Genomic DNA, 6762 nt, shown 5'->3' with positions numbered 1-6762 from the left:
GTTTGCAAAAACCATTACTCTCTCTTAGCATTGCTTCTTTGTTCTGGCTAACGAGGGTTTTTGCAAGTGGGGTTTCTAGCCGCAGAGAATCCCAATTCTGCGCGACTGACGAAGCGTCGTTCGTGGCTAAAAGAGAACCGCCGACAGGGAGGACGGATTGGCGCAGGCGCACCCTGGGTGGAACCGCTTTAAGCTTCCGAGATTGCGGACGACTCACTCGTGATAACACTGACGGCGCAATAATTGAGGGTGGCAATTTGGGTGTTTGACGAATCGATTACGGAAACCGCAAACTTTTCAAATTTAGACCAGCCAAGCCCGATATATGGCGGCGACGACGCGCGCTAAGCTCCGGAATACAATGTTTTATCAGCTTGAATTCTTCAATCACGTGCTTTTTGAAAGCGCGGTAAGTGCGATTGGCGCGCGCCTGGGACGTAAATTGCTTGATAACCGTCAGGTGCCGCCGCAGTGATACACAAAGTTCAAACAAGGAAACGCCATTTCTCAATCGAACGACGGCACGTAGCGTTAAGGTGTCGCGAGTTGTCCGGGGCGGGAGTCTTAAATTAGTCAAAAATGTCCATGTTTTTGTGGATGGCCCTTTAGAGGAAATTCTCGTATGTTTGGCAGGTTAAGCACTCGCTCCTAACTCCATCAATTTGCTGATTTTCACTATTTAAACAACTAATTTTGCAAAACTTTTGATAGAAACTGGCTTGCTCACTTCTTATTGAGCTATTTATCACTCCATTTCAGTTGAAGACGCCTTTAATTAGCTTTAATTGAATGTCAAAGTTCTGACCTGCCAACATTAGAGGCACGCTGGAATTAGATGCTGTTCCCTACTTATTTTAGAGTACCAACAAATCTAAAAAACCTTAAATTGATCAGAAGAATATCGGTTCAGTGTTTTTTTTTTATATTTACTTCGATTTTTATCAGAGTTCCCAAATGAACCGGTTAGGCTAGGTTCACCTATAAACTTGGTTCGGCTTAAGCCTCCCTTTGTGGTTCAATCCTGGTTCAGTGAACCATGAACCATGGCTTAAGCCAGGCTAACCAGGCTAATAAAAACCATAGGAATAATGCACTGTGTAACAAATCTTATATTGTAGCAATGTTACAATGTAACATTTATTACACCGTAACATTCGTTACACCGCATCATTCGCTACACCGTAACATTCGTTACACCGTAACATTGTTACACCGTATTATGATTACACCGTAACATTGTTGCACCACAAAATTCGTTACACCGTAACATTGTTACACCGTAACATTGTTACACCGTAACATTGTTACACCGTAAATTGTTACACCGTAACATTCATTACACCGTAACATTGTCACACCGTAACATGGTTACACCACAACATTCGTTGCATCGTAGCTATCATTACACCGTGACATTGCTTACACCGTAATAATGTTACGGTGTAATACTGTTACGGTGTAACAAAGTTACAGTGTAACAATGGTGTAACAATGTTACGGTAACAATGTTACGGTTTAAGAATGTTACGGTTTGAGCATACTACGGTGAAACAAAGCTTGCCGTTTAGCCTAAAATTCTTTGATCAGGTTCAAGCCAGGTTCAAGCCAGGTTCAAGCCAATAGACAAATCCAGCGAAAGCTCAACGCTGCTTTTTGATGGTGAGAGATTTGACAGCTCCCATACTAAATGTCTCGATTTTCATACTTTTTGTTAATTATCTTTTAAAATAAAATACTTAACATATGAAAACTATATTTTTAGTGCCCAAAATTCCTGCTGAATCGAATGGTGTACTTATCTCGATTGCAAATTTTTTGAGCAGTTTTCATTTTAATAACATTCTAGGCACATTTTGTGCACCTAATCAATCAATACTTTTATCATAAATAATCATTTTATTGCTTAAAATTGAGTTTTCATGAGCTCCCATATTCAAATACATGGAAGCTGTCATTTCTAACACCATTGGCCACCTAGCGGCCATTTCAAACTGGATTCATCTATGGTTCATTTTGGCTAGCCTCGCCTGGTTTGAACCAAATGAACCATGGCTCATGGCACTCAGTGAGCCTGAGCCGACGATGCTTGCCGACGTGTGGTGTGAACCTGAACCAGAAAAATGAACCTAGCCTAGCCGATGGCTTAGGCTCGTGGGAACACTGATTTTTATATGTAAGTAAAAGTATTTTTTTCCCATGGTTTTTGGTAGATTTTTTGGTACTCTAAAATAAGTTGGGGAACAGCATCTAATTCCAGCGTGCCTCTAATACGGAGAAAAATGAGTTCCCAAAATCTTGAACAAGCGTTCATGAAAATGGGAACCACGAACAATGTGTTCAAATCCCATGGTACGTTTTTGGAAATCGAGTCCTGTCTCGGTGGAATGGTAGGCAGTTGGATTAACAATCCAAAGGTCGTCAGTTTGAATCCCGGGGTGGATGGAAATTAAGGTGTAAAAAGAGGTTCGCAATTGCCTCAACAATCTAGCCTTCAGACACTTACACACAAAAAATAATTCCGAATGTTACATCATTTATGATGTAACACTTTTGCACGTCATTAAAGATTAAAATTCAAATGCAATTTGATGTAAATAAGTAACAAATTATACGTAAAAACATGATTCTACTTGTGATTCAACCGTTTACGTCGAATCTCAAGATTACATCAACTGAGTTTACATGTGATTCATTTTTTTCCGTGTGGAGTAAATTCACATTTTTTTCTGTGTAGTTTCGAGTAGGAATCTCGCAATTGAGAACGCCAAGGCAATGCTGTAGAGCGAATAATTTGATTTGATTTTTTGATCATTAGGTAGGCTTACACAAAGCAAAGTTAAATTGAAACAAATAAAATTGAAACTTAAGAAATCGGTCGAGCAATCTTCCAACTTCAACCATGAAAATCTCGCCAACACCTCGCTTAAAAAGGAACACGTGCGTAAAATGTTGTGAGGAAGATGATGGCGAGGTCAAATCATAAATTAAAATAAGAGCTAAATGTGAAAATAAGTTTATCCTATATTCCTTAAGGTTTGAATTTAATTTCAGTATGCTGGAACTTTTTTACTTTTTTGAGCAATTCTCTGAGATTTCGGTCACTCGATTTTTTTTTTTTTTGTTTTTTTTTTTTTAATCCGGTTGAAACTTTTTTGGTGCCTTCGGTATGTCTAAAGAAGCCATTTTGCATCATTTGTTTGTCCATATAATTTTCGATACTAATTTGGCAGCTGTTAAAATTATATGAGCAGTTCTCTAGGATTTCGGTCATTCGATTTTTTTTTTGTATTTTTTAATTCAACTGAAACTTTTTTGGTGCCTTCGGTATGCCCAAAGAAGCCATTTTGCATCATTAGTTTGTCCATATAATTTTCCATACAAATTTGGCAACTGTCCATACAAAAATGATGCATGAAAATTCAAAAATCTGTATCTTTTGAAGGAATTTTTTGATCGATTTGGTGTCTTCGGCAAAGTTGTAGGTATAGATACAGACTACACTGAAAAAAAATGATACACTGTAAAAAAAATTTGGTGATTTTTTTATATAACTTTTTATCACTAAAACTTGATTTGCAAAAAAATTTCAACTTCATTTCTCGATGTAAAATCAAATTTGCAATCAAAAAATTACTTCACTGAAATTTTGATAAAGTGCACCGTTTTCAAGTTAAATCCATATTTAGGTGACTTTTTTCAAAATAGTCGCAGTTTTTTCATTTTTTTAATGCACACCCACTTTTGGTTTGAAAAGCTGAGAAAATTCTCTATATTTTGCTTCTTGGGACTTTGTTGATACGACCTTTAGTTGCTGAGATATTGCAATGCAAAACAGGAAAATTGATGTTTTCTAAGTCTTACCCAAACAGCCCACCATTTTCATTGTCGATATCTCAGCAAGTAAAGGACCGATTTTCAATGTTAATATATGAAACATTTGTGAAATTTTCCGATTTTTTCGAAAACAATATTTTCAAAATTTTTAAACCAAGACTTACATTTTAAAAGGGCGTAATATTGAATGTTTGGCCCTTTTGAAATGTTAGTCTTGATTTGAAAATTTTGAAAATATTGTTTTCGAAAAGATCGGAAAATTTCACAAATGTTTCATATATCAACATTGAAAATCGGACCATTACTTGCTGAGATATCGAAAATGAAAAATGGTGGGCTGTTTGGGTGAGACTTAGAAAACATCAATTTTCCTGTTTTTAACCTTTGCATTGCAATATCTCAGCAACTAAAGGTCGTCCAAAAGCTAAATATATAGAATTTTCTCAGCTTTTCAAAATATTTTTCAAAAGTTTGGTGCAATAATTGAAAATTGAAAATTGCGACTATTTTCAAAAAAGTCACCTAAATATGGATTTAAAATGAAAACGTGCACTTTAACAAAATTTCACTCAATACTTTTGATTGCAAATTTGATTTTACATCGAAAAATGAAGTTGAAAAATTTTTGCGACCAATATTTCGATTTTTTGAAAATCAGTATTGATTAAAAATTCATAACTCGGTCAAAGATTTTTTGCACAACCTGGAAATTTCTGAAAAGTTGGCATTTGATGTCCTCTAAAACATATAAAAAAATAAAAATAAAAATAGTGTTTTTTGCAAATCAAGTTTTAGTGATAAAAGTTAAATAAAAAAATCACCAAATTTTTTTACAGTGTATCATTTTTTTCAGTGTAGTCTGTATCCATACCTACAACTTTGCCGAAGACACCAAATCGATCAAAAATTTCCTTCAGAAGATACAGATTTTTGAATTTTCTTGCATCATTTATTGTATTGAATTGAATTTTTTGATCGATTTGTCTTCGGCAAAGTTGTAGCTATGGATAAGGATCACACTGAAAAACAATGATACACAAAAAAATGTGATTTTTAATTTCACTTTTGTCACTAAAACTTGATTTGCAAAAACACTTTTTTCATTTTCTGATATGTTTTAGGGACATAAAATGTCAACTTTTCAGAAATTTTCAAAATGTTCGCAAAAAAAATTAAACTTCATTATTCGATGTAAAATTTTTCGATCTTTTCGAAAACAATATTTTCAAAATTTTAAATCAAGACTAACATTTCAAAAGGGCCAAACATTCAATATTACGCCCTTTGCATGGCAATATATCAGAAACTAAGGGTCGTATCGACAAAGATCAAAAACGCAAAATATAGAGAATTCTTCAGCTTTTCAAAAATATTTTATCTCCTAGACCTACGTTCACCGATACATATCGACTCAGAATCAAATTCTGAGCAAATGTCTGTGTATGTGTGGTGGGACTTTTATCAAAACAAATATGGCACTAGATTATCTCGGCACTGGCTCAACCGATTTTGCCTGTTTTGGCCTCATTCGATCCGTCTTGGGGTCCCATAAGTCGCTATTGAAAATTATAAAGTTAAGTTATGTACTTCAAAAGTTATGCAAAAAAAAAACAATGTTAACCAAAGTCCGGGAAATTGTAAAACGGGTGGCTTTTGTTAGAAACCCCTCCATGTTATAAATTTTTAGAAAGATATTGAAAATTCCTTCCCAACGAGTTCAAAAGATTGAAGAACTGATAACCCTATCAAAAGTTGTAAGCACTTCAGTGTTATTTAAGCACTTTTTGGAAGCCGAATCTCAGATATTTTGATGAAAACGGATCTACCAGGTGACCTGTCGTTGGATAGGTAATCCTTTCTAACGAGTTCGAAAGATTGAAGTTTTGACAACCCTATCAAAAACTGTAAGCTGTTTTTATTATTATTTTTCCGTGTTGTTCCTCTTGTTATAAAATACTTTAAGCAACAGCTAACATTCAAACCAATTCAATCACAATTTACTGAAAATTGCTTGTTGAGGTACATTGAACATCCCCTTTTACAAGCTCAGTGATTTATCTTTATTCTTTTTCATTTTGCAAATAAAAAACTTCATCCTATCAATGTCACCCCGGTTTACGGTAACTGTAGTAATATTTTATGATATACTGTTTTAAAACATCAAAAATGAGGCAGGAAAATTTGTAAGGCAGGCAGGAAACATTGTATTAAATCAGTTGTAGACTTATTCTGATTTTTTTTGTAAAATTATTTTTATTAGGTCCTTTTGGTACTGGGACCTGGTTGGGACTGAGTTGGCTTTTGTAATTACATTTTACTTAAAGCTAAGAGTAATTACAGAGGATTTTGTGTGTAAATGTTAGTGGGAGGGGAGCCGATTACTCGGGACCTACATTCTGAACATTAAGGAAAAATAACAATTTGAATAACTCTTTTCTTTTTTTTTCAAAAGAGTTATCTAATATGAAGCTGAATCATGCGTAACGCATTCAGACCACCTGAGTTTATTGCGTGTTGATAAAAACGAAACGCTGTCACAAAATAATAAATATTCAAACTCAGCTGGACTACGATAAGGATGTTTGTTGATTAGAATTAATAAAAAACCCCAAACTGTAAAGACAAAACAAATCACACGACATTATGGTTGTGCAACTCTAAATACTTAAGATTCGATGACGCACAAGTGTAAGCTTTTATAGCAATTGGTTGTCGATAAAACACTTTTTCGCTTAAAAAACAATGCATTGAACAAATCCCTCTACAAATAGCTAGTAATTCTACAAGTCTACCACATTTCGCGTTATCGTTTTACAACTCTAAAGTGTTACGTAGCAAATTGCTGGCTCACAGTCATATGATCGGCGAATATTCAGCCTATCTCTGTGGGAAACGCGGAGACAGTAGGGAAGCACTCACCCTATCTAT

This window comes from Culex quinquefasciatus, chromosome 3 (assembly GCF_015732765.1).
Source record: "Culex quinquefasciatus strain JHB chromosome 3, VPISU_Cqui_1.0_pri_paternal, whole genome shotgun sequence".
Taxonomy (NCBI): Eukaryota; Metazoa; Arthropoda; class Insecta; order Diptera; family Culicidae; genus Culex; species Culex quinquefasciatus.
This window is presented reverse-complemented; position numbering follows the sequence as displayed.